Source organism: Ursus americanus, chromosome 2 (assembly GCF_024610735.1).
Source record: "Ursus americanus isolate L20-20 chromosome 2, mUrsAme1.1.p, whole genome shotgun sequence".
NCBI classification, from domain to species: domain Eukaryota; kingdom Metazoa; phylum Chordata; class Mammalia; order Carnivora; family Ursidae; genus Ursus; species Ursus americanus.
In genome coordinates, this window is record NC_142128.1 from 56,943,295 (window position 1) to 56,962,759 (window position 19,465).

A 19,465-nucleotide genomic window follows, 5' to 3' on the forward strand; every position below is an offset into this window, starting at 1 on the left:
CCGACAAGAATTCAAAGCTTTCTTGCTTAAACTCCTAGCAAATAATTGCCAGAATGCAATTAGAGCTTATACTATTGAACTCTGAAGGCTGAAGTCAGAAATGTGTAAATGCGTTTTGTTTAAATTAGCTATAGGATGTCAGGACCAGGCAGATGATTTAATTCTTTCTAAACTAGCTCAATGTTACATTCACTTTTCTATATCCCATATTTACACCTAAGGCCAATTTTACATAAATATGTCTATAAAATGAAACATTTATTTTTATAGTTTTCTGTTAATCTTTACTCTCCTACACTTCTTACTAGTTCACATAATTATCTTTCTACAGGCTCTAATAATATACTTAGAATTCAAATCTCATTTCCATATGAGTTATTACTACTGCTTTTATATACAAAATAGATACTTCGTGTTAGCATCCTAACCAAAATAATGATTACAGTGACATATTACTTAAGCATGAATTTTAAATTATTAAACTCTTAAGTATTAAGGCCTTAAAATTTTACATATGAACTTTATTTTTTTAAAAGATTGATTTATTTATTTTAGAGAGAGAGTGAGAGTGCGTATAAGTGGGATGGACAGAAAGAGAGGGAGAATCTCAAGCAGGCACCTTGCTGAGCTCAAAGCCTGATGTGGGGCTTGATCTCAAGACCCTGAAATCAGGACCTGAGCCAAAACCAAGAATTGAAAACTTAACTGACTATGCCACACAGATGTCCCAAAGTTTTACATATGAACTTCATATTCAGCCACAAAGAGAAATAGCAATTATTTTGTTTTAAAGATTTTATTTATTTATTTATTTGACAGAGAGAGAGATAGCCAGTGAGAGAGGGAACACAGGCAGGGGGACTGGGAGAGGAAGAAGCAGGCTCCCAGTGGAGGAGCCTGATGTGGGGCTCGATCCCAGAACACCGGATCACGCTCTGAGCCTAAGGCAGACACTTAACGACTGAGCCACCCAGGTGCCCCGAGAAACAGCAATTAGACTAAAAACAAGTGTTCTAATTAAATTTCAAAATACTCCATTCATATTGCAATTGCAGTAGACTTTATGGATTTCCAAAAGCTCATATTGATCCCATTTTTGTAATATTTAGATTATATTAAAAGTATATCACAGCAATATAAACAAAAATATTGCTATATAGAAAATATCTGAATTAATTAACGTTATATTTCAAAATTTTCTGATCAAAATTTAAAAAAACAGAATTCTAATTATTAAAGTAGAAAATAAGACAGGCCAAAATGAACTTAATATAAAAATATATGAAATATATTTAAATTAAATAAGTTTTCTGAGAAAAGGATTTGTACAAATATCTAAATGAAGAGGTTGTGAGACAACATTTCAGAAAAAGATATGATTTTACTTTATTTAAATTAATTAGCATTACAAAATTGCCAATGGACTACTTTATCTTATTTTATTTATCACTGTTACATTTACATAATTATGAAATGTAAAATCAATTGAGCTTTCTCTTTTTTTGTTTCAATAATCAACAAAAGTTTTCTGAATACCATGGGCTTAGTTAAATGATAGGTGATCTTCGATACAAATAATGGTAAATAGTCTGGATGTTTATACTTTAGTCTGTAGAAAAATTATAGACGTAAGAGAAAACTAAGAATTAAATATACTTTTCTGTTCATCTATATTGTACCTAACTTAATGTCTTTTAGAAAAGAGGGAAAACAAACAATTTTAGACTAGATTGAAAGACTTAGGTGCAAAAGTGAAAGTATTCCCGCACTGCTCTAAAAGGTTGAATTAGTTTTCTTTTTTTTTTTTAAGGTTTTATTCATTTATTTGACAGAGAGAGAAAGAGAGAGAGCACAAACAGGGGAAGCTGCAGGCAGAGGGAAAGGAGAAGCAGGCTCCTCACTGAACAGGCAGCAGAGGCAGGGCTCAATCCCAGGACCCTGGCACCATGACCTGAGCCAAAGGCAGACCCTTAACTGACTGAGCCACCCAGCTGCGCTGGTTGTATTCGTTTTTAAGCTACATAACAAAGAACCACAAATTTAGTGGCATAACATAATATCTCATTTTCCTTGGATCACAAATCTAGATACAGCATAATTGGTTCTTCTGCTCAGTTTCACAAGACTGAAATCAAGATATTGGTTGGCCTGCACTCTCATTTAGAGTTTGGGGTCCTTTACTTACCTCATGTTGTAGCAGAAATCAGTTATTTTTGGTGATAAGACTGAGATCTTCAGCTCCCAGAGTTCCCCCTCCTGAGGTAGTTCACCACAGTGATATTTGCTTCTTCAAGGCCAGCAGGAGTGCATCTTTCCAGCTTTGACTATTCTTTTAGATAATGCCTGGACCCCATCCCCCAAAAATATCCCTTTTGAATACCTGAAAATCAGTTGAGTAGGGACTTTATTTACAGCAGTTTCCCCTCATCTGTGATCTCCCTTTCCATAGTTTCAGTTACCCATAGTCAAAAGTGGTCTGAAAGGAGATGCTCCTCTTCCGATCAATCATGAAGTCATTGTAGCCTAATGCAACATGACAATGCCTGCATCATTCACCTCACTTCATCTCATCATGTAGGCATTTTATCATCTCACTTCACCATGAGAAGAAGGGTGAGTACAGTACAATAAGATATTTTGAGAGAGAGAGAGAGAAACCACATTCACATAACTTTTATAACACTATATTGTTATAATTTTTCCATTTTATTAGTTATTATTGATCTCCTACTGTGTAAATTAATAAACTTCATTACAGGCATGTATGTACAGGAAAAAACATAGTATATACAGAGTTGGGTACTATCTGCAGTCTTAGGTATTCAATGGGAATCTTGGAACATATCCCTTGCAGATAGGGGGGACTACGCTACATCTACAAAATTCTTTGACTTTTGCCATGTCCTATCAGTTAGAAGCAAGTCACACCTTCTGTTCATACTCAAGGGGAAGGGATTACACAAAGATGTGGATAACTGACAGCAGAAAATCAACTCATTTTAGAATTCTCCTGGGGCGCCTGGGTGGCTCAGCCATTAAGCATCTGCCTTTGGCTCAGGTCATGATCCCAGAGTCCTGGGATCAAGCCCCGCATCGGGCTCCCTTCTCAGAGGGAAGCCTGCTTCTCCCTCTCACACTCCCCTTGCTTGTGTTCCCTCTCTCGCTGTCTCTCTCTGTCAAATAAATAAAATCTTAAAAAAAAATTCTCCTAACGATTATAGCAATAAGAGTATGAAATTTAGTACTGTTCCAATCAGAGAACTGAAATAAGCATGTTTTAAACTATGAGTTTTATATTAAATTTTATCCTGAATGATTTATAATTTCAATAATGGTGATTGTACAGTGAGGATTACAAAGAAAAATGGAGGCTATAAATATCACTAAACTCAAACAATATCATGATTTTCAGTTTTTAAATTGCATTGTCTGAATATTATGATTTTAAAGTACTGTTTGTCACATAAGCAAAACCTATCTTAGTTGTTTTTGCTTTTTCTAATGGGTATTATTTGTAGAATCATTTGCTTATTCAACAGTCATTAACTATCTGAAGTATGCTTGTAAATGAGTCAGATTCTTAAAAGTAAATATTCCAAGATAAGAAGACTAAAGTCCCAGCCCCTAAGGGATTCATAATCTAGTACGTATATACTATATAAACACACAATCATATTCAGGTGGAGTTAGCACTAGTAGGTTATTGAAGGCTGGTATAAAGGGGATGGGATGGAAAAGTAAGGTTTCCACACTTAATACAGAAACAGTATCTCGAAGAAACACTCTTTGGATATTGAAAAAATATATAAATAAATGTATATACATACAGAAACATATACACATACATATTCTGTAGAAGAAAAGTGAACTTACTTAATATATTACTGTAAAGTTTGGGAATATTCCCTAAGAACACTCTCACTTCTGACAGTAATTGCATGTCTGAGAGACTTCAAGACCACCTTCAGTTTTGATAATTCACTTGAAGGACTCACAGACTCACTGGAAGCTGTCATACCCACAGTTGTGGCTTAGTACAGTGAAAGAATACAGATTAAAACACACAGGGCAGAGTTCAGGAAAGTTCCACACACAGAGCTTTCAGTTTTTCTCTCCCAGTAGAATGGTGGTACTAAATTTCTTGGCAACAATGGGTGATAATATGCAGAATATTGCCAACCAGGGAAACTTACCTGAGCCTTGGTATTCAGAATTTTTATTAGGGCTTCGTCACGTAACCAACGTAGGTGTTGGTCCCTCATGTTGCAGACCTCAGCCTCCAGGCCTCCAGAGACTGGACCAATACTGTGTGACCTAAAGCCCCCAAGAAATCACAATGTTAGACTATCTGGTATAGCACAAGATCCCAAGGTAAACAAAGATGTTCTTATTAGACATTCTTATTATGATATTTCAAGGGCTTAAAGGTCATTTTCCATGAACCAAGAACAAAGGTCAGACTTCTTAGGTAAAATTAATTCTAATTGTAAAATTAGAGTAAATATTCTTAAAAGTTGAGAGAAGTAGTATACATAAAGGTTAATCTATGAGTTTGTTCATTACTGACCCGAAACTGGTTTCAATTATTCACAAAATATAACTTGTTCCTATTTTACTTAATTTTTATAAATCAAAGATACAGTATATTGGACAAAATGAAAAAAAAAAGCAAGAGTAGTTGGAAGACAGGGTATGTGGTAAAATAATTAAGTAATAAGACTGCAGAAGAAAACAAAGAAAAATTATGAGGGCTTTAAAAGGCAGGATCTTGAAGGTGGAATTTATCTTGAGAATACTGAAGAAACACTACACTAAAGAGTGGTAGGCAGGGGAGTTACATGATCAGATTTTATTTCAAAAATTCATTATGGCTTCCCTGTGGAGAATGGTTGGGAAAATCTAAGTCTGGAAGCATGAATAAATGCCAGGTAGAAAATAAGAAAGTCTGAATTAACATTGTAGTGGGGGTGAGAGAAACACTGATAAATTTCAGGTATGTATATTTGGTAAAGTCAATTTAAAAGAATTATAGGAGTAAAGGATAAGGAAGCAGGAGAAGTCACAAATGAGGACAAGATTATGGGGCTGGCATGTGAAGGGGTTGCAGAAATAGGGGTTTATGGCAGATGATGTTGATTAGCTGCAAACTATTTCTAACTATTTTTTCATTTCTAATTGTAGATTCTGAAAAGTCAGTATTCATTTTTACACTCCATGATACACTATATTTAGTTCTCCACTTTAATATATGTCAGACTTGGGGCCAATGGGATGAAACCAGTATTTTAATAGATCTGTGACCTATATTGAATAATAATTGTTTTAAATTTGTTAGTTACACAGTAACGCATATACTAATAGTTCAATGAACTTACATGGAGTAGAAATAAAATACTGATCTAGTTCATTGACCTTCATAGTTTTCTACTTATGTGATACAAATAGTTAAAATTGTAAGTATTAAAAGTATTACAAAGTTTTGAATGGAATGATATGATGGAAAAGGGAATCTTCAATATCTTAATAGAAAAGTAGTATGAGAAAACAATCTTTGGATATTGGAAAGATATATATCTATATCTATATATCTATATTCTCTAAGTGTCCTTGAATGAAAAATAACTTATATTTTTTGAAGGCTTATTGTTTATAAGGCCTTGACATAGCTATCGAGTCACTTTCTTTAATTCTTTTAATCTTTTCAGTAAGAAATTAAACAGATACTGTAAGTATCCCCCTCTAAAGTTGCAGAAATTTAGCTGAAGAAATTAACCAACAAAGGTTAATCTTACAATTTGTTTGGGGGCAGTTCTGGTATAAGAATCTAAGTGTCACAGACTCTTAAGTCTACAGTCTTAGCTTCCAGGTTGCTACCTTCCAAATCAGCAAGCATTTATTTATTCAATAGGCAGGTTTACTAGATTTAGCAAATAAAAATACAGAACATGGAATGAAATTAAAACTTCAGATCACCAGTGAATGATGAATAATTTATAGTAAAAGTATCTCCCATGTTAATATTAAGGACACACTTAATAGTCTTCCCCCAAAAGTTGTTCATCTAAAATAGAATTCAACTGGAATTTTGTATTTTTTCTGATAACCCTACAAATAGGCCGTCATTTTTTAGACAAGGCGTAGAGATCTGACCATGAATACTTGCACCTGAAAGGGAGTTCAAAGAAACTAAAGTCTGTTGGGAAATCACAGATCATTTCTCAGCAAGCAGAGTTTCAAATGACTTAGCAATTTATTGTATCTCATAAATAAGAAAATACTAGACAAATGAGTTATTAGAAGGGGACATGTTTTGTATTCTTCTAGACAATGTGCTGTAGTACAATGTATGGCTAGAGCAGTAGTGGCCCTATAGTGTTTAGTGGATTACGTGTTTAGTCTTGGGAATTGTCTGGTTGCCTGTCTTGAGTATTTCTATTCTGTTTAGTGCTAAGTTGTTTTTTTACTTCAGTGTGCTTGTCTTTTACTTTAAAAGTTGTAGTGTTATGCATTAATAAGTTGAGGGTCAAGTTAAATTAAATAGCTATTTAATTAACTTCTCAGTGCCATATTTTCACCATTCAGTGAATAAATGAGAGGTAACAGTTTTCTCCCTTATATCTTAGGCTATTACATATGCCTAAGAATTGTGGAGGAAGGATACTGGTTAATATGCTAAATTGCTTTCTCCCTTGCTTTGTCTCTCTTGAGAATTTTTAATCTACTTTAATATACCTACACACCAACTTGCTACTCTACCAATTAACCATTCATTACCTAATTATCTCCTCCAGCTGAGAATTCCACTTCTTTAGAATAATTTCCCCCTTGTTATCATTCTTGTAACAGTATTATTTGTACTCTTTACTAAGTGATTTCTAGTAATTTGAATTGCATTCAAATAATTCAACTGATTTACAGCAGGCATTTTTCAGTTTTCTTAGATTTTTGTTATTGAAATAGGTATGCTCTAATTTTTAAGGCCATTTCAGAATTATTAGTCTCTCTTAGAATTTTACAAAAGGTACTAACGTCTATTTTCAATGCAGAATTATTAAAAATTCCAGGATAATAAACATATAGTAGAGGATTTCAACATTTTTCAAAATGAATCTTGGAATGAATATTCTGGATAAGTAATATCATTTTGTGATTCTGAGTAATTAGGTAAATGAAATAAATATATTCCCATTGTAAAGAAGTTGCTTTTTTTTTTTTTCTACATCAGCTAGCCATACTGGAGTAACTGGTGTCCAAACCAGCTCTCCCACTATAAAGAATAAGAGGAGAGAACCGTTTTCAGGCAATGGGAACAGGCAGCACAAGGCTCTGATACCTCTATAAAGGGAAACTCAAGAGTCTGAGTTTCACATAAATTCCCAGCTACTAATCTATGGATAATTTTCCCGCTCAGAACTGGGAATCTAACAGAGAATGAAATCTCACATTAGAGTTTCAGGCAGGTGAAGTGGCTGGAATCTGTGGGGTGAAGCATCAGAGAGAGCAGCACTTTGTGGAATGGGAGCTCTATAGGTCAGGGTAAGACTCCCGTCCATGTACAAGCGCTGGAAAAATATATACACAAAATGAGGCCCTCAAATCTTAACAGATAATCCACTTCTGCAGGGTTGAGTAACAACGGAGCAATGATGGTCATGCGGAAGTTGCAAAAAAAGCAGCATCTGGGGACATCCAGCTCCACCATCAGAGAGATCTCAACTGTAGCCCAGATGCCAGAAAGGCCTCAGAATAAGAATCACATTCTAACAAAGCTGAAACCCATGTCCTGAAGAAAATCCTTAGAAAAGGTTATGAAATTTGAGTATTGCTAACTGAGTGGGACTAGGAAACACCTTGGGCTTCCCTTGGGTCTACATCAATAAAGTATGAAAACAAGTCTAAATAAATTCAAAAGATCCATCAGTAACTAAACTGCCAGCTTAAAAAAAAATAGAAAAAGGTAACAGAATTCTGCATTTCTACAAGATAGTATCCACAATGCCCTGTATTTAATTAAAAACAAGAGCAAAACCAAAAACAGCTATCATCAACAAAGGAGCCAAGATGATTGATTTAGAGGGGAAAGAACAGTCTTTTCAACAAAAAATGCTGGGACAACTGGATAGATAGCTACATGGAAAACACTGAAGTTGGACTACTCCCTCACATCAAATCCAAAAATTAGCTAAGAATGGATCAAAGACCTAAATATTACCTAAAGTCACATAACACTTAAGAGAAAATATAAGTGTACACATTCATGACCTTGGAGTAGGAAATGGTTTCTTAGATATGACACCAAAGCACAAGTATCAAAAAAAAAAAAAAATCTGCTGCACTTCATCAAAATTAAACACTTCTGTGCTTTCAAAAATCCCCAACGGGAAAGTGAAAAGATGATACACCGAATGGGAGAACATGTTTATAAATCACACTTCTTTTTTTTTTTTTTAAGATTTTAAAAAAATTTTTTGAGAGAGAGTGAGTGAGTGAGCATGAGTGGGGGAGGGGCAGAGGGTACGGGACAGGAAGAAGCCGACTTCCTGCTGAGCAGGGAGCCCTATCAGGGGCTCTATCCCAGGACCCTGGGATCATGACCTGAGAGCAAGGCAGGCGCTTAACCTACTGAGACACCCAGGCGCCCCTATAAATCATATTTCTGATAAGAAACTTGTATCCAGAATATATAAAGCACTCTTACAATTTAATAAAAAGACAAAATACTCCTTTAAAAAATGCACAAAGGCTCTAATAAATATTTCTCAGAAACCGATATACAAAAGGCCAATAAGAACTTAAAAAAAAAAAAATGCTCGACATCATTTGCCAGCAAATGAAAACCCAAACCACAATGAGATACAACTTCACACCCACTCAGATGGCTATGATGAAAAAAAGGACAGGTAACAAGTGAAAATAAGGAGAAACTGAAACCCACATACATTGCTGGTAGGAATGTACAATAATGCAGTCCTTTTGACAAAGAGTTTGGCACTTTCTCAAAAGTTAAGCACGGAGTTACCATAACCTAGCAATAGCACTCCTAAGTATCTACCTAAAAGAAATAAAATATAAGTTCGCAGAAACTTACACACGAAGGCTCATAAATATAATAATCACAAATAACCTTCACAAAGTAGAAACAACCCAAATGTCCATAAACAGACTAAAAAAGAAAACATTGCGTACCTATGAAAGGCATACTCGTTCGGAAAAAGAAACGGTGGCCAGGCTTTGCGCTTGCGCATTCCCTGCCTCTCGAACAGGCTATAGCTCTCCCAGGATCTGAGGCGTACGGTGATTTGCTCGCCCGGTTGTGCCGTTGGCGGGAAAGTTCCCGCCGCTCGGAGCTAGTTTTGAGCCTCCGTGACACACCGAACCTGAGAGGGTGAGGCAAGGGAAGTGTGATGGCCAGGATTATGTGAAGAGAGGGCTCAGAACTCTAAGGAAATGAAGGTAGATCTTTCGTGGAGTTGTGGAGGCATTGAAGGTGACTGTTACAAACATTTCAGCCGGAAAACTGCCTGCAATCCGGCTCCTCCCCCCGGTGTACAGCGGGGCACCTTTCGTTTTAGACTTTTGCTGAAATCTCTTCTGTCGGCTCTCGTTTGTCCTGCATGCGACCAGATGGGGCTCGCTTCGGTCGTCTGCTGAGGAGCCCAGACAGCAAACTCATCTCAAAGGTAAAATCCCCCTAACCTTAGCGTGTGACCACCATGCAGGTGCCTGGTTTCCAATTTAGCCTTGCCCACCACTTTCCCTGGCTGGCAGACCCTTCAAATGGCGCCTCTTTTTGTGAAGCCCGATCCTAAAACACGAAGACTTATCCCTCTGACACCCGCATGCCTATCCGCGTCTCTACAGCATTTCCTCTTGAACTTTCTTTTGCAACCGCAGCCTAGTCAGTCCACTGTCTGAAATTTAATACAACTAATAAATATGAATTTACTGATAAAGACTATAAAATTATAGATTTGTTAAGAGCCGTAATGCTGAGCGTAGTGCTAGCCACATAATGGATGTATATAAACATATTTATATTTTAATGCAAAAAGGGATGAGTCATCTAGTCCAGCTTGTCCTTTACAGATGAAGGAAGGGGAACCCCACGGGGTTTGAATGGCCACGAGTTTTACCAATGTCACCAGAATTTTTTAATGGCCCACAGTAAGAAATATTGCTTTTCATGGAGCTTAACTTAAGAAAAATTTAGGAACCCTTAATTTAAGAAAAATTTAGGAACCCTTAACTTTGTGTGTTAAAGTGTCTTTATAAAATTATATATATATATATATATATATATATATATATATATATATATATATATAATTAAGATGTATTTAATAGGGGCTTGGAGTAAAGGTAATAACTTCGTTTGGCAAAATATATAATATCTCCCTTTTTAAGCAGCCCCCCAAATCAAAGTATTGTTACATACTACAGCATATATGAACCTTAAAAAGGTGAACCTTAAACAGATTATGCTGAATGGAAAAAAGCCAGTCATAGAAGGCATGTATTGTGTGGTTTAATTTTTATTAAATGTGTAGAATAGGAAAATCTACAGAGAATAAAAGTAGATTAGTGAAGGAAAACAGAATGCTAAAGGGTGCATGTTTTCTTTTAGAGGTGATGAAAATATTCTTAAATTGATTGTGGTGATGGTATAACTGTGAATATACTAAAAACAACTGCCTTGTTCATTTTAAATAAATGGTTTAATTATATGGTATGTTAAATTTAACTCAATAAAGCTGTTATCCCCCCACCCCTGGTCAGTCAATGATCATACAAAGAAACAAAAGTATATATGTAATCCATACATATGGAAAAGCAATCAATAAAAAACAAACCTGAAATGGTACAGGGGTTACACTAAGCAAATACACATTTAAAGCATCCATTGTAAATAACTTAATTAAAAGAAAAATATCTGAATTAATTAAATGCTAATCTTATCAGAGAAATGGAAACAATAATAATAGAAAATAAATTCTGGAATTAACTAAAATTTTAGATGACAGAAAAAGAGCCAGTAAATTGAGGACAAATCTCTAGAAATTATCAATTTGAAAAAAAATAAAGGTAATGATTGAAGAAAAATGAACAGCGTCAGGGACCTGAGTGGGACAATACCAAATAACACACTGGGACAGAGAAAACATTTTGGAAAATAAAAAGTTAAAACCTTTAAAATTCTATGAAAATTACATTTAGGTTAAAATAGCTGAGCAAACCACAAATGGCATAAATATAATCACCGTGTACGTTGAGGGAAGTTAGTCAAACTGTAGAAAATCAATTAAAATCTTGAAAGCAACCAGAAGGAAAAAAAAAAGTTTTGTACATTGTACATTGGTAAGAATTATTGCTGACTTCTCATCAATAACAGTAAAGCCAGAAATAACCAATGATATGCTTAACATACTAATTAATTTATAATATGTAGAGGTAAAAGATAAGACAACAATCATAAAAGGAGGTGAGATATTAAATAGAGTTGTACTGTTCAATTATATTTACAAAGATGAAAATAGGAATTTGGACATGAGGCTCTGAAGTGAGAAAGGGGATATAAATTATTTGTGTGAAGATGATTGTCTCAGAGGTTTAATTCTTGGACAGAGTTCTTAGTATTATGCTAGGCATTGTGTATTAAGTACAGACTACATCAATGAACAAGATAGACTTTGTCCCTGTTTTAAGTAGGGACAAAAGCAGAAGGCCATGGTGAAGAGTCTTGTAAGGAAGACAAGTATACTGATGTTCATTTAATTAGAGTTGAAATAAGTAATAAGGAATATTATGGTATAGAATTTGATAAAGATTATGTGGAGAGTTATTTTTGATAGTGATAAAAGCAAGAGGATGTTATATAAAATTTAGCAAATATTTCCATGTTTATATTTTGCTTTATCCCCAATTATGGTGAGATTCTTTAAGCAATAACAATCTTGCTCACCTTTGTATTTGTTTGCTGTACCTAGCCCTGTGTCTGACACAGCACAAAATACACCTTCAGAGATCATGAAGTTTTCAACAAGAAAAATAAATTCCATAATACAATAACTCCCTAGACAGATTACTGCCTTATGTCAGGTCTTTAAAAAAATGATAGGTAAGTTAACATTTTCTGGGTGAAGAATAATGCCCAGGTGTATTTTCAAGATACCTAATTTTGTTCCAAGATACCTAATTTTGAAACAGCATACTTTCTATAGTCTTTGTTCTTAAATATCCTTTTGTGTTGATAACTAAGTATTAAGAGAAATTTGTTATCCTGGCATTCAGGAAACTTTCTGATGTTTCCTTTGTGAATATTTTTTTTTTTATTTGGGAACCCAGTATTCACCTGTTTTTCTTACTTAGCTCACTTTTAATTATTAAGTAACAGTGAGAAATATTTAATTTTTGAAAATGAGAACTAGTTGCCTGATTATTTTATTTTATGATACCTAAAATCTTAAAGTCTAACTTTTTATTAGCTATATTCTATTGCATTTTATTTTTTTTAAAGGAATATAAAACTATTTATTGACCACTGTTTACCAGTATTTACAATAAAGTAAACAATATATAGTTGGATAACATTTTGACTACAACGTTATTGTTTTTCCTGGTTTCTGCTGAACCAGTAACTCAAATACTGAGAAGATTGAGCCTAAATGTCAGGAATGAGTTGGGGTAAAGAAAAAACATGCAGGTTAAGAATTTGGATTATAGAAGTCTGTCCACCCATTTATTACAGCAGGTGCTAAATTGCCAACATCGCTAACCATCTGATTATGTTTAAGTTTCCATGAATGAAGTCTTAGACATTCCATGAATCATGACCTTTTAGTCAATACAGCACAGAGATTTCAACCTCTTGAAAAGGATTGATTCACTAGAAGGAACCTTTAAATGTCCATTTAACTAAATTTTGCTTACCTAATTAAAATACACCAGGACTTGTCTAGTTTTGTCATTTGAGTGGGGAGGTTGTTGGTAGTGATAAAATTTTCCTTTCAGGGATCTTGCAAATAAACTTGCATTTATGTGACTGTAGATATGGATATCGATCCTGATATGGCTGTTTTTAAATGGTCCAATTTAAATTGCCTACATTATATTTAAATTGTCCAATTAATTACAAAATGTGAAAGGTTAAGGCTTCAGGAACAACTTAAGTTTAACTTTAAGTGATTTATTTCTTAACTTGTTGAAAATGATAGCATCCCAGAAACATGGGCTTATCCATGGTTATGAAATGCTGTTTTTGTTTTGGTGAATGTTTTTATGTATATATCTTATGTATACACACACAAAAAACCCCCTAAATTAACAAAAACCCCAGAATGGTCCTTAGGCATAGAGGAGTTAAACACAAGTTTTGACTGAGTAACAACTATGAAGATCTCCCCCAACATTTAGAAAAGGTGTTCTCTAATGCGGGGGCATAATATACCATGGTCTCAAATATTCTTTTCTGATAAAGGAAGCAAGTACAGAAAGCTTTTATTTGTTCAAAGTAACCAGTGCTATAGATGCAAAAAACCATAACAACTCCCCCAATATTGTTTCAAAACAAACATATCAAATTTGATTTCATTAGAATGTTATTTCTTCACGCTAATAAATCAAAAAACAAAGACCCAGATTTTTATATATATATATATATATATATATATATATATATATATATATATATATATATATATAAAAATACATATAAATATTACACACACACACACACACACACATATATGTATAGCAATGCAAACAATTATTGAGCTTCCTCTTCTGGACAAGAATGCCAAGTTAGTCTCTCTTCATAAAAAGCAATTACAATTTGAGGACACTTCATATTTGCCTCTTTTGCCAGCACCAAGTCTGCCTCATCTGAATCTTTCCATTCCATTAGAAACATTAATTCTCCATGCTGTCTGTGGCACCAATTATTCATTCAGGATCAAGACCTCTGGCAAAGCCTCTTGGTTTATCAGCAGCATCTCTTTTCTTTGACTTGCTATGATCAGATTCACTGTCCGATAAAGATTTTCTTTTTGTACTGTCTTTTTCTTTACCAGCTCTTTGAGAATTAAATGCTTCAATTAACTCTGGACAGTCTAAATTTTCTTCAGGTTCCCAAGTACTATCAGCATCTGTAAATCCCTTCAACTTCAGGAGATACTCCACCTTCCCATTCACTACCTGTTGGTGCAGTACTTTTTCCACCACAAATTCTTCAGGCTCTGCATCTTCTACTTTTTTTATTCTTTCCATTCTGTTTCTTTCCCATTTTTTGCAATGTATTTTTATTGGAGACTATTTTTTATTGCAGACTTGAAAAGTTATTATTCACTGCCTCCGAGCTGCTCTGGGTCCTGGGTCTGCAGTGTCTCCAGCCCTGTGTGCTTCAAGCTCCCTATTTTATTTTGTAATATAGTACAGAAAATAACATAAAGTATGTATTACCATATTAATTTTAATTACACATTTCTTAAATCACCACTGTCTTATAAGATTCTTTTTCCCCTTTGGTCATTTGAAACTATTTAGATGCTTGAAAGAAAAATTCAGTTTTCATCTCAAAGTTTTCTTTTTCAGACGATTGGCTATTTCCATAGTCTAGAATAATGCCAGTAAATTTTTCTGATTCGAATAATTCATTTTAACACATATTTATTTTATTATGTTAACATGGTTAAATTTTTTTGGAACTGGCAGTGGAAAGAGGAAAGGAATTTGTTCCAATTTTTTTAAATGTTTAAATTGAATCTATTAACAAAACTAGCAAACATATGGCAAAAGAAAATGTTTACATTTAGCAGAATTCTTTCCTCTTTTCAAATCTTAGCAATTACATACAGTTTTTCGATACATAATACAAAAATGATTGCCATACATTTGACTAAAAAGTAAATGAATGGCTGAGGGCATTGGTATTATAATACAAAATCTTTCACATCTAGATTATTTAAATTTATACCAACCAAGTTAGTAGTTTTAGTTACTGGATAATCCATAGGCAATGAATCTATCCCATACCTACTAATTTATCTAAACGTATTCATGGAGTCTTTATGATTATCTAAACAATAAAAATTTAAAAATAAAATAAAGCACAATCCTTGCTATAAATATTTTCACAATTTAGTCTGGGGAATATTCTTTTAAAGAAAAAAATAATAAAATATAACTATAGCAGTAGGGTTGGGTGGTGTTGGCCCAAAATAGGTATGGTTTCCTAAGTTCATATTTTTATTTATAATCATCATTGTTGCACAGTTTTAATCTGAGAATGGTTGAGAAATACAGAGATGGCATTAGTATTTTGATATGGAGCTGTCAAAAGAATTTAGAAATATCTGTTGATACATAATTATAAAAATGTACATCTCCAGGTATACATCAGCCTGATTGCACATCAACATGAATCATGAATAAAAAATAATATATTCAACCATCTGTGATGCAGTTTCTAACTAAAAATATTTTTTCCCCCCAAATCTCAAAATTATGAAAAGAAAACCATCTCTTGGTTAGGGTTTATTAGAGAAAACTCATAGATGTTAACCATCCTAAAGGTAGAAGACATACCTACATATTCTCTATCAGGTATCAATAAACTTTTTCCTGAAGAGCTTGGTAGTAAATATTTTTGACTTTGTGGGCCATATGGTGTCTATTGCAACTACTCACACCTGCCATTGAGTAAAAGCAACCGTAGACAAATGAACAAATTGGTGTGACTGGATTTGGTCCAGTGGCAAGCCAGATTTGGTCCACTGATTTAGGTATTCCACTTCTATTTGTGTATTCCCACAGCTAGCACTGTAGTTGCATTGTGTAGTATCTCAACTAATATGAAAAATTAAAGTGAAAAACTATGTCTTTACTTAAAAGAATGTAGACACTATAAATCATTGGATTTGCTTCCTGGTTGTATTTTCTGGTACAAATTATGTTTTTTTTAATAGAAATTAGTAGGGAGATAAACAGTAAACAAAGTAAAATTCTTTTAGAATAACTTATCCCAAAACATGTCCTATGATCACTGATTCTGCAGAATGTTTAATTAGACATTTTGTCAAAAAGTGTTCCATATTAAATTCAGTTTAACAAATGTCTCCTAAACAAAGGTTAAGGTTAAAGGTTAGAGCTTTTGTCAAAATATGCACTGTGATATCGAAGAGACTGTGCACTGTGGCACCTAAGAGAGGACTGTACTACTTTAAATGATTCCTCATATTTATTTTACTAGTAACTTCCAATTTTCAAAATCTTCTACATATAAAAAACAACAAGGATGATATGATATGTATGAATGGTTTGGGGCTGCCTATGTCACTTAATTTACGAAGTTCATTGATTCATTTATGTACAGTCATAAATAATCACTTGAAATACCGAAGAACAGTCAGTTGTCTACAAAAACATGGTCATTTCTAAAATTATATGCACATACACCAAATGATTTGATCAAGAAACAAAATACCCATTATATCACTTCTTATGTCAACAATGAAGATATTTTAACTGGTATTTGGCTTTGGATAGTAGACTACTATACCATCTTTTTACTGGAAAATAAAATGTATAAATTCTTAATGGTTCATTACAACATAGATAACTACTTTAAAAATATTGTAAAAAGCAATCAGAAGAAGAACATTGGCATATATTTCATAAAAGACATTAAAATTTCTAGTAGTTAAGGAAAAAATGAACCATCTTTTTAAGCTATGCATGCATTGTGTTTAAGAGATAAGCTTTGTGGTTCGCTGTTCTACTGTAATTAAAAGAGTTGTTAATTCAATATGCAAAGAGGAGATGGCCTTTTATTTAGACAGCTAAAATATATTAAGAAACAAGTTAAAGGCTAATGGAGGAAAACAGATAACTAAAGGATTAGGATCTGAGAAAATGTACCTATTGAAAGGTGAAATTTTCTACATCCTGTGTGCCTGCAAGAGAAATCTGTAGATTCCTCTACTTCAGTATTTCAGTTTTGTTGTAATTATCTGTGTACTCTAGTCTTCTCAACTGCACTGAAGAATTCTCCAGGGAAGAGAGCATATTTCTCTTAGTCTGTATATCCATGGTTTTTAGTATAGTAGCTGACCCATAGTTGGTTCTCAATAAATCTTGGTTGAGTGGATATACTGCCTGATTACAGAAGGGATGGCAGACTGAATGTGTGCTTTTTTTCCTCTGGTAGTAAAGGCTTTTGGTTTCCCTCCCAGATAATGCCATTAGCAGTCTGCCGTTGTCCATATCCTCCAGCTGCAATGCTTGTGGGCTAATGGTTTACAACTTTGCCCTTCTCTAGAGACTTGCCCTCAGCTTAAAGGTGGTTCAAAGGATGGTGTTATGTTATTACTCTGGACATGAATTTCACCATTTAAAAAAATCGAGATAACAATGATTAATTTACAGTGCTGACAGGATAATTAAAATTAAATTTATAAAACTCACATGCATGCCCAGTGTAATTATGCATAGTAAAATTTCTACAAGTATGCACAGCATCCCCAAAATAAGTGGTACATATTATTTCTAGGGAAAGAAATGTTCCTAAATTCATGTTGCTTTATTAATGAGTCATGCACTTAATGAGAAAAAAATCTTGTAATTTTTTCTAAAATTGATTCTCTACTAAGATAAATCTTCAACTTCTGAAAATGTAGGAATTATATTGACTTGCAAATTTATTTTATTAAGGAATATATATTATTCCCTACACAAAGTTTATGAGACCAGTTAATATTTAAAATGTTGGGAAAGTAACATGACAAACTGCAATTTCTTTACTGCTCACCACTCAAAGCAATTTATGTATTCAAATAAGTTAGAAACAACTTTCTCTTATCACTTAAAATATTTCATCATGTCACCTACCTACTATTATAGTTCAAGATGCTGAGACTTACTTGCATATCACCCTGAGTTGATGAAAGTTCATTAATTATTTTATTTGGCTATCAGTGTGCAACTCATATTTCAAGTTTCTAAATAGAAAAACAACAACAACAACAAACCCAAAACCCTATTAAGTGATATAGCTTATAGGACGTGCTAATGATATTGCTAACCTCCAAGTCAGTCATTGTTAATTGTGGGGGGAGGGAATATGTTAAAAAAAAAAAAAACAACAACTTGAAAAAAATTTTCTAAATTTATTATTTAATTTATAAGCCAGGAAAATAGAAGTTATAATTGATTCAGAAGTAGACAATTGCTGTTGGGGGCACCATGCACCAAGGCTGCTAAGTATTTTTCACTTTGGACCTTCAAAATCCACTTCAGTGTTGCAAATCAATCTATCTTCCTTCCTTCCTTCCTTCCTTCCTTCCTTCCTTCCTTCCTTCCTTCCTTCCTTCCATGAGTGACTTAGCAAAGAGGAAACAATGGACTTTGGAAAGAAAAAGTTGAAACAGTTCAGATCAATTGAAGTACTCAAGTTGGATTTACTATTAAGTAATATGTTCTTACACAGAGGGTGAAATTAAAAGGAAGACTTAATGTTGACTTAGTAGCATTAAAAAATCATTGGAAGAGGGAGTTAAGATAGCAGAGGAGTAGGGGACCCCTTTCATAGCCGGTCCCCTGAGTTGAGTTGGATAGGTACCAGACAAGCCTGAACATCCGCAGAATCAGCCTGAGACACAGGAAGATACATCTAGATCTCTACAAATGAACATCTCCAGCGCTGAGTATTGATGTACGAAGTGGGGAGCCGTGAAGCCACGCACAGATATCGGAAGATAAATGGAAGGGGGAGGGAGCCGCCGCCATCGGGCACCGGGAAGCGGTAGCCAATACATGGGGGAGCAGCGGACTCGCGGACCTGCACCCCCGAGAGACCAGACTGAGACCGTGAGCCGGGGAACGCATGCCACCAGACTGAAACAGAGCTCCGGTGTGCTCACTGGAACCAGACTGAGACCGGGAGCTCTAGGAGCACGCGGGGGCGGCTGGCGGCTAGTGGTTGGCGGTGTTAGAAACACAAAGGACAGAGACGCGGCGGCCCTGGAAGTGAGGGCTGGGACGACGGGTGTGGGGCGCACATCCTGGGACGCTGCAGGGTTGAGCAGCACCAACAGAAACAGAGTTAAAGTGGCCAGAACATCAGTGGAGAACAGTCCGCGATCCCTCTGTTCTGAGACAGAGGCTGAGATTTGGCCACTGTTGCTCTGACTGACTCTCAGAAGAGGCACAGCAAACCGCCAGGGAAAGCCGCTAGAGAACAAAAGCCTGGAAATACCTGCTCACAGTGTGCCCATCCCCATCCCCCCTCTCAGGGGATATGGAAACTCTACCCAAACAGGTTGCCTGAGTTTTGGTGTGGCAGGCCCCTCTTCCGGAAGGCAGGATGAAAAAACAAGAAGCCCACATTCCTAAGGTCCCTATAAAACAAGGGTGCACTGCCTGGGTCCCAGTCAATAATTTGGGCTCTGGACAACCCCTCAACTTCTCATCAGAA

General features: G+C 34.9%; 1 pseudogene; it reads right to left on the bottom strand.

Annotated features, from left to right (window-relative positions):
• Positions 1–13,755: 13,755 nt before the first annotated feature.
• Positions 13,756–14,321, bottom strand: LOC123800168 (chromobox protein homolog 3 pseudogene; annotated as a pseudogene).
• Positions 14,322–19,465: the final 5,144 nt, after the last annotated feature.